General features: G+C 36.1%; 1 protein-coding gene across 2 annotated transcripts in view; it reads left to right on the top strand.

The window, feature by feature from the left end:
• Window positions 1-2,691: 2,691 nt before the first annotated feature.
• Window positions 2,692-9,297, top strand: part of FBXL4 (F-box and leucine rich repeat protein 4) — a 126,156-nt gene continuing 119,550 nt past the window's right edge. Inside the window, exon 1 of one of the 2 annotated variants that reach the window (XM_051997436.1) lies at window positions 2,692-5,616. The gene's annotated coding sequence lies outside the window, so the exon portion shown is untranslated. Of the gene's footprint in view, window positions 6,031-9,297 lie in introns of both variants that reach the window. The other variant, XM_051997437.1, reaches the window with a different exon arrangement.

Below are 9,297 nucleotides of genomic sequence, written 5' to 3'. Positions count from 1 at the left end.
GGCAGCTGCGACAGGAAATCAGCTAACAGAGAGAGATGTGAGCTGAGCCAACCGTGGCAATGGCAATCCCAAAAGTCTCTCCTTCCCCTTCCTTTTCCATTCCCCTGCCTCCACCCACCAAAATCGTCATTTCCTATACAACACATCAGGACTTGCACAAAGAGTGGGTGGGGGCCATTCTTTCTCCAAGATTATATATTACTAGAGTATGGTCCAATTACTATTTAGCCTCATGTGCTTGGGACCTCAGTGCATCAACTCAAGCCTCAGCCCATTACAAGATTTGAATAAGGTTCCCAAACTCCAGGTCCTACATACAGACAGGGAAGGGAAGAGTGCTCCAATTCATCTGTCTTTCCTTGTTAAAGTAGCATAGTATTTGTAATATTCATCATTTTTTAGATACTATACAAATTCTATTAATACAAGACTGGGGGTAAGTTGATGGCAACAATGTGGTAAAATGTAGTTCAGCTTTATAGTGTATTAAGTAGCACATATTCTTTCTGTGTATATGTTTGGGAACAGAGAAAATAACGCTTTATACTTATATAATCTTACAAAGAGCACTGGATTTGAATGGTTTGAATTTGAGTTTTTGCCCTGTGACTGGCTGTGTGACAATCATTTAACATCTCTTAGCCTGTCTCCTCATCTGTAAAATAGATATACTTGTGCAACCTATTTTGCAAAGTTGTTAATATCAAATGAGATGATATTTTGTAACTATAAAATGCAACATAAATCTAAGTTCTTCTTAGTGCTGTTATTAATGTCCTCATATCCTTACAAGAGCATATCTTACCCTTTGAAGTGGAAAGTACAATTGTTATGCCTCTTCTATAGATATGAAACTAGAATATTTGAAATTAACTGATGTACCTTCCAAAGATATTTGACAAGCCTAAAAGATTCAAAAGGAACTATCATTATTATTATCACTTTATCATTTGTTACTATGAGGAAAAGAGTTGAGTTTAAAAGGCCTAGATTTGAATTTTGATTATTTATAACTTTTGGCAAATTATTTGATTTTTTTAAAGCTCAGCTTTCTTCTTTTAAAAATCAAGTCAATAAGCATCATTTAAAGCATCACCTGTGCCAGGTAATGTGCTAAGCAGTGAAGATAAAAAGAAAGGCAAAAGCACAGGCAACATTGTCCCCTTTTCAATTACAGGAGGAAGGCACATTTTTGGATCTCTGAGACTAGGCTTGGTTGCTTTAATTATTCGGTTTTCTTTTATTCATCTTTATGATAGCATATCTTATGATCATCTCATACCATATCTTATGATATCATATATGATATATGATAAAATGTATTTTTCTTTAAAAAAAGGCAAAAAGATAGTCCTTACTCTTCCACAATTTAATGCTGGGGACAAGAAGAAACCAACAAATTAAAACAAGATAACAAATTGATAATAATAACAGAAGAAAGGCAACAGCACCAAAGGGGAATGAGAAAGGTTTTCTGGATAAGGTGGGACATGAACTGAGACTTGAAGATACCCAGGACACAAAAATAAAGGGGGAGAGAGTTCCAGACATGGGCGACAGCCAATGAAAATGCATTTAGGAAATGGAGTGTTTTCTGTGAAGAACAAGGAGGCAGGGCAAGAAGAATAGTGAGGAAAGATAGGAAGGAGGAAAACCACAACAAATAATTGTAGCTTAGAATGTGAATGGGATAGATTTATCCATAAAACAAAAATGAATAGCAGATTAAAAATCTGAATTCAACAATGTGTTGTTTTTAGGAAACATAAAAATGAGAGATACACATAAAGATAAAATAAAAAGGAAGAATAGAACTTAATATTTAAAAATGCAAGATAATAATAGTTTCAGACAAAGTTAAAATTAAAATACCTTTAATCAAAAGAGAAAATAGAGAAACTATACTATGTATTAATAATATTACTCAATATTGTTTTAGACAATTTAAAATATCTAGACAGTATAAAATATATGAGCATATATCTGCCAAAACAGATACAGGAACTATATGAACATAAACATAAAATGCTTTTATACCAATAAAGTCACATCTAAATAACTTAAATAATACTTATTGTTCTTGTTTCCTGTTTATGTTTCCTAAACAGGTAAAGCAGATATAACTTTTAAAATAATAATTTTACCTCATTAATCTATTGTTATAATGCCATTCTAATTAAATTACTAAAACATTATCTAACTGAGTTAGAAAAAAAATAATAACAAAACTTACTTGAAAGAACAAAAGTTCAGGGACTTCAAAAAAACTGGTGGAAAAAAAGTAAAAGATTCAGCAGTATCAGATCTTAAGTTATTTAATGAGGTAAGAACATTGCTGCAGTATAAAAATGGATAATGTCAATAATTTTAAATTGAAATTTTCTTGCATAAATAAAGCCAAGAAAAGAAGGAATGCAGAACATTAGGGGAAAAAAAAACTTTCATAGACAATCTCTCAGATAGAATATGATTGGCTTAGAATGTTGCTGAGGTAAAGGGAATAATGAAGCTGGTTGATTTAGAAGAACATGGAAAGACTTGGACTTATGAAGGAAAAAGCTATCTACCTTCAGAGAAACATGACAAGTGGAAATAAGCATAGTATAATCTTTTATACATATATATGTATGTTTACATATATTTATATAAATGTACATCTATTTACATATATCTATCTAGGCTTAATTGTAGCCTTCTTTAGGGTGGGGGAGGAAAGGGAGGGACCAAAAATAAGGGGAAAAGTGCACAGAAAGAACAAAAGAAGACTTACAAGGAAACAAATTTATTATATAGGTTTTTTTGAAATGGAAATTTATTGTTTTGTATTAAATATGGCTTTTCTTCCTTTTCTCATTTTGTTTAAAACACACACACGTCAAGGAGACCAGTGACCAATCTAAGAGCCATGAGGATCTCAAAGTCCAGAAGTATAGGTCAATCAAGTAGCAAAATCCTGAGGAGAAATGTGACTTTGGACTGGAACTTTGTGGGATTAATGCTATGCCATCCTCTTGACTTGCTAAGACTTTCTCTACTATCCATACTATAAAAACCTGTTCAACCTGAAAATCCTCTGACATTCAAAGTATCCTGTCTTCCTTTGATTGACTTGTTCTTCCTAGACCTGGATTTTAAGGAAGAGACTCAGGTTAACCATGTCTTTATTTCTTTATAACCAATTCTCACTACTGATTTTTTCTAACATGAATGACATCTACCTTTTCCATTTCTCCCCATTTCAGCTTCCCTTTATCTTCCCCATTAAAATGTCAGCTCCTTGGGCACAACTTTCTGCCCTCAATCTCTGAAAAATAACAATTAATAAATATTTGTTGATTTATTACTGGTTCAAGGAGTACCTAGGAAGAGACCATATTATGAACACTAAACACAAAATTTTATATTTGATCATGGAAGTAATTGAATAGAGATTTGACACATTCAGATCTGTATTTTAGGGAAATTAATTTGAAACATGATAAAAAAGATGGAGTTGGAAGACTTGAGCCCAATTAATAGGCTATTGCAATACTCCAGGAAGGAAGTGATAAAGGAAAGTACTGAGATGATTGGTATTGGTATCAGAAGACACAAGGGGGCATAAAGAAGTGTTAGAAGGGTAAACTTGATAGAACTTAGCAACATATAATACTTGCCTTGCCTTCTTCCCAGGGCTGTCATAAGGAAAACACAAAATTATTATTATTATCATTATTAAAAATTTGGCTGCTGATTTAAAAAATTTCAGTAGGAAAGGAGGTTATCAACGGTTAGGGGCTTAGGGTATTGTGCTATTAGGGGGTTAGTAGGAGGACTGCTTAGAAGAAAAAAGCTACTGAAAGAATGTGGTAAAGACATCATAATATCATACTGCTTATGGTCAGGTCATCTTTATTAAACAAATATAGCATATTACTGGGAAAAGGGACCTTATAAATCACCTTGGATAACCACATGAGGGAATTGACATTCATAGAGTTTGGATGAGTGACAGAAGTTAATGAAAAGATGCTTATATTTACTTTTAATTTGCATATAATTGTACAAAATTATTTTTGTCATTTGTATTAAAGTCATTGGTTTCAGATTGAAAGGGCCAAGAAAGAAACTGGTGAATGTTGATTTCAAATAGTGATGAGCCAATTTACCAACTTATTATGATGCATTTTCCTTGAGAGACCCTAACAGGAGTGGGGCAACATTGGGCCAGCAGGCTCTAGTAATCATTTGCTAAGGCAACCACAGGAAATAATGAAAGCTATGTACAACCTCCCACTGCTTAAGTTCTGTAAATTGATAATTTTGCATTGCTCTGGAATGATATTAGAAATATCCAAATGGCCCCTGGCAGAAAAAAGTTCTCCATTTCTGCCTAGAATATATTCTGGATCTTGTCTGCCTCTGAAGCTACCACCTCTGGGCCAGGAATCTCCTCAGTTCACAATAAGGCAGTTGGAGGAAAGGCTAAGTTTAAGGCCCAATCAGTTGAGTAGTTTGATTTGGCACATGTTGCAACCTCGGTGTTATAATATAATTTATTGCAAGAATTCTTAACTTTTTTCTTTCTTTCTTTCTTTCTTTTTTTTTTTTTTGGTAATGGATTTCTTTGGCATTCTTATTGGAAGTCGTCACCAATTTATCCTGTATATATCTTGTTTTACAATGTTCTTTGAATGTTGTTTCCTTCAGTAGATTGTGGGTCATTCAAAAGCAAAGGTCGTATTTGGATTTTTTTAACATCCCTAGGTTTTATCACAATATCCATACATAATGGACACTCATGCAGGGGTTCTCAAACTACGGCCCTCGGGGCCAGATGCGGCAGCTGACAACGATTATCCCCCTCACCCAGGGCTATGAAGTTTCTTTATTTAAAGGCCCACAAAATAAAGATTTTGTTTTTACTATAGTCCGGCCCTCCAACAGTATGAGGGACAGTGAACTGGCCCCCTATTTAAAAAGTGATGCCTTCTAAGGATAAGGTTTCAAAGGCATGAAATACATAGGATTACAAGAAAAACTGGTTTTATTGAAAGTTCAAGAACTCAAGATTTACTAGAACTAAAGCCCCAGAAAAGGTAGAGCCATCTAAGGTAAGGCGGCTAGGAAGGAGTCTCTAAGGTAAACTATAAGAGAGATACTGCCCCACTGATTCCGCGTCCCTCTGTCACTTTTCCTGGAAAAAAAAAAAAAGCGACGCACTGCGTTGCGTCACGCCACGCCTGCCCCTCCTCCCGGGCACTTCATACGTCCGTGCGCGCTCTTCTCCCCAAATCTCTCTCCGGCTCCCTAGGCTCCCCTCCTCATCCCGCGCGTGTCCTGTGCGCGCGCGCGCTCTCCTACCGCCCCGCCCCCATGCCCTTCTCTCCCCTCCCCCGCAGCCGTCTTCCCGCAGGGCCTAAGTTCGTGGCCCCGGCCTCTTCTTTCCGGGTTGGAACGGCTCTTCCTCCTGGCTCTCCATAGCTGCAATCACCCTCAAGGCTCGGGGGCCTGCTCACCCCTTGCGCCACCCCACCTTTCCCTCCCGGTTCCTCCCTGCACCGCTGGGCCGGGCTACGTCGTCGGTGAAGCTCCGCGGAGAGGGAGCCGAGACGCTTTCTGGAACTGCCCAGCCCGGTACTGTCCTTTATTTATTTTTCCCTCTACCAGTTCCTGCCCCCAGAACCCCTCCTTCGGCTAGGCGAGGCGGGGCCAGGGCGGAGCTCCGTGTCCGTGCGGCGCTGCCTGCTCGCTCGCCTGCAGAAGCAGTCCCTTGTTGGATAGCCTCCTCCTCTCCGCGTGTAGCAGTGCGCGAACTCAGAGATCCGCCCTCCTTCGCCTACGTCTCTCCCCTCCCCCTCCCACTTTTCTCCCCCTCCCACTATCCCTTCCCTTCTGTCTTCATCCGGCTCCTTGACATCTTCCCCAGCGCGACGTTTCTTTTTACTTTCCCTGCTTCGCGTTCCTCTGCACTTTTTAGGGGGAGAGAGGGGGTCTTGTGAAGCTGGTATGCGATTGGCTGAAGTCTGCGTTCTTCTTCACAAACTTTGGGTAATGGCTCTCTGATGGTGTGTCCCGTGTTAAACATTCTTTTAGCAGGAAGTAGAACCGAAGCTAGAGACGTGGTTGGGCCGAAGACGCCACATAGGGGGCGCTACTAAACACTGAGCTACATGTTCTGAGTTGGGTGGCTTTTTGCTAGTAGTCTTAGTAGTCCAAGAGTTCATAGTATGCGTGAACTTTCAAATACATAATTGTATATGTATATGTACACATGCATATGTGTGATGATATACGTTTAAATAAATAGGTTTATTTTATATGTGAACTTTATATACGTTAAAATGTATGTAGACACATATTTGATTATTTGTATACATTTAAATACATATAACTCCCGTACCCCATATCTGTGTATATGTGTGTATGTCAGTAAATAGTTAATATGAATAAACATTAAGTAATTCAGTTCAAATTTTGCAAACCATCAGGAGAAAGATTGAAATAAAAAGGAAAAGAAAGTCGAATAATTCAAGACTATTTTGTACCCACTGGAAAAGAGGAGGAAATGAAATAATGTGTTCCAAAGAGCATGAAACTTAGAATGTACCCCAGGGTAATCTGCCCTGCAAATCAGAGCTTAACCATAAGTGGAAAAAAAAAATAGAAATTCAATAATAAAGTGGAGTTTGAAATATTTCTAGAAAGAAAATTAGAATGGAAAAGATTATTTTCAAAGGTTTTTTTTTTTTTTTCCCGTTAGTTTGAGGCAAATCAATATTAAGTGACTTGTCTAGGGACACTCATTTAATAAGCCATATTTGAACTCAGGTCCTCTAGGGGTAGTGCTCTCTCCATTAGCCATCTAGGTACTGCATTTTTCTTTTTTCTTTTTTAAGCAAAAAAATACTAACTTCATTAATACCTGCTAATTTTGCAAAGCAAATATTTGGTTTGATTTTACAAAGAAAGGCAAAGGAAAATCACTCAAGGAGCTCACAATCAAATTGTGAAGACAAAATGTAAATAACTATGTGCAGCTATAATATGTAAAGAATAATTTGGTGATAATTTCAGAAGAAACTGGAAAAAGTTGGGGGTTGTTGACTAGGCAAGACTTCCTACAAAAGGAAGAATTTTAGGGGAGAGTTGAAGGATGTCAGGGAAGCTAAAAGGAAGAAGAATTGGGAGTTTTTTTATTTGATATTTTTTCTATTTTTATTTTCTCTATTTTAGTTGTACAGTTATTTCTCTTATTTTTCCAAGACTATTCATGTTCTTGATTTCCTTTTTGTTTAATTTTTATTTTAGATTTGTCTGTCTCTGAGAGGAGGTACCTTAAAATTTTCAACTATTCCATTTTGTTATCTATTCTTTCTTGGAAGTGAAATAACTTTTCCTTTAAATATTTAGATGCAATATGATAAGCATTGACTATTAATTCTTGATTATGGCACCTTTCAGCATAATTTTATCTTTCCTTTTATCTCTTTTTTAAACAAACCTGTTTTTGTTGATGCTTTGTCCTAGATCATGATAGCTATCATGCTTTTTTTAAAAGTTTAACTGAAGCGAAATAAATTTTGTTCTAGTACTTCATTTTAACTGACTTTATGTTCACATGTTTCTTATATACAGTTTTCTGATTTCTGCTTAATCTGTTTTCCTATTTTTATGGGTGAATTCATCCCTTTCATATTCATAGTTATAATTTTTTTTTTTGGGGGGGGAGGGCTAAGGCAATTGGGATTAAGTGACTCGCCCAGGGTCACACAATTAGGAAATGTTAAGTGTCTAAGCTCACATTTGAATTCAGGTCCTCCTGACTTCAGGATTGGTGCTCTATCCACTGTGCCACCTAGCTACCCTCATAGTTATAATTTGTTTTATATTTCCTCCCATCCTATCCCTTTTTTTTTTTATCCTCCTTAAAATCAAGAAGAAAGTGTTGAGAGGGGAGGAATATGCTCAGTAGTTGGGATCTGCATTTTTGTTGTTGTAGTTTTCTTCCACACTTTCTTTTCTCTTCTTCCCTAGTCACAGGTATTTACCTTTTAAAATCCATTATTTCATTTTTATCTCTGTCCTCTAATTCCACTTTTCAAAGATTGTTCTCTTTGCTTGTTACTACCTTCTTAAATTTTTATTTGCTTTTTTCTAAATTTAACATAACATCGTAGAACAGACAAAAAGATAATTGTGTGCGAAACTGCAAAGCTATTATACAACTTGCTGTTCCTTTTAAACGTATAATTAAGTTATCATATAACTCCTCCCTCCCCCCCAACCCGTGGCTAACATTAGATACAAATATGTATATCTGTGTGTGAACATATATTTGTGTGTGTCTGTGTAGGTTCACACACATATTTAGATATAGAAAACCATTTTACATATACTTCTATTTATCAATTCTTTCTTTGGATACAGATAATATCTTCCTTCATATGTTCTTTGTAGTCATTTTGAGGTATTTCTAATAGACTTAGTTACTTAAAGTTGTTTTTAAAACAGCATTGTTGTTACTGTATACAACATTCTATTAGCTCTGCTCATTTCCCTTTTAAACTATCATCTTTCTTATTCTGATTTTCTATTTTCTCCTCTCCCTAGCATTACCTGATTTTGTATTTAGCATAATATATTTCTACTCCAAAGTGTGTGTGTGTGTGTGTGTGTGTGTGTGTGTGTTCAGTCCTCTTTTGTTTGGTACAGAGGAAAGTGAGGTTCATGTTAGGCTGCTTCTACCTCTTTCTCTACATTTGCATGTTTTTTTCATGTACCCTGGTCACATAAGAGAACTTTGCCCCTTTCTTTTGTATTTTATTTTTTTCTCTTAAGATCATTAAAATGTAATAAAATTTTCCATTTATTCTTTATATTCCTTTAATTTTTTTTCTCTTACGATAAATACAGTGTAACAGAATTTTCTTATGACTTCTGCTTTATTCCCTCTGTAACTCTTGAATTAGGTTCTGATCTCAGCTTTAGAAGGTAGATTATTCTGGTATGTAATCTTTTTTGCCTTATGGAATATCCTATTTTATAACTGTAGTTTCTTTTAGAGTTATAGCTGCCAGGTTGTATATAATTCTGACTTACTATATTGGTGCTTAAACTCTTTCTGGCCTTGCAATATTACTCCTTTGATGTAGAAGCCGTAACTTATCACCTATCACATCCTAAGGAGTTTTCATTTTTAATGAATTGACTAGGTTCTAATAGGTCTGAGCTATTTTACCGTGTTTTCCCAATAATAAGACACTGTCTTATTAAAATTTTTTGGACAGAAAAACCCCAGAGGGCTTATTTTCAGGG

The sequence above is a fragment of the Antechinus flavipes genome, chromosome 4 (genome assembly GCF_016432865.1).
Source record: "Antechinus flavipes isolate AdamAnt ecotype Samford, QLD, Australia chromosome 4, AdamAnt_v2, whole genome shotgun sequence".
Lineage (NCBI taxonomy): Eukaryota > Metazoa > Chordata > Mammalia > Dasyuromorphia > Dasyuridae > Antechinus > Antechinus flavipes.
The sequence above is the reverse complement of the archived record's forward strand: the minus strand, read 5'-3'. Positions and strand labels throughout refer to the sequence as shown.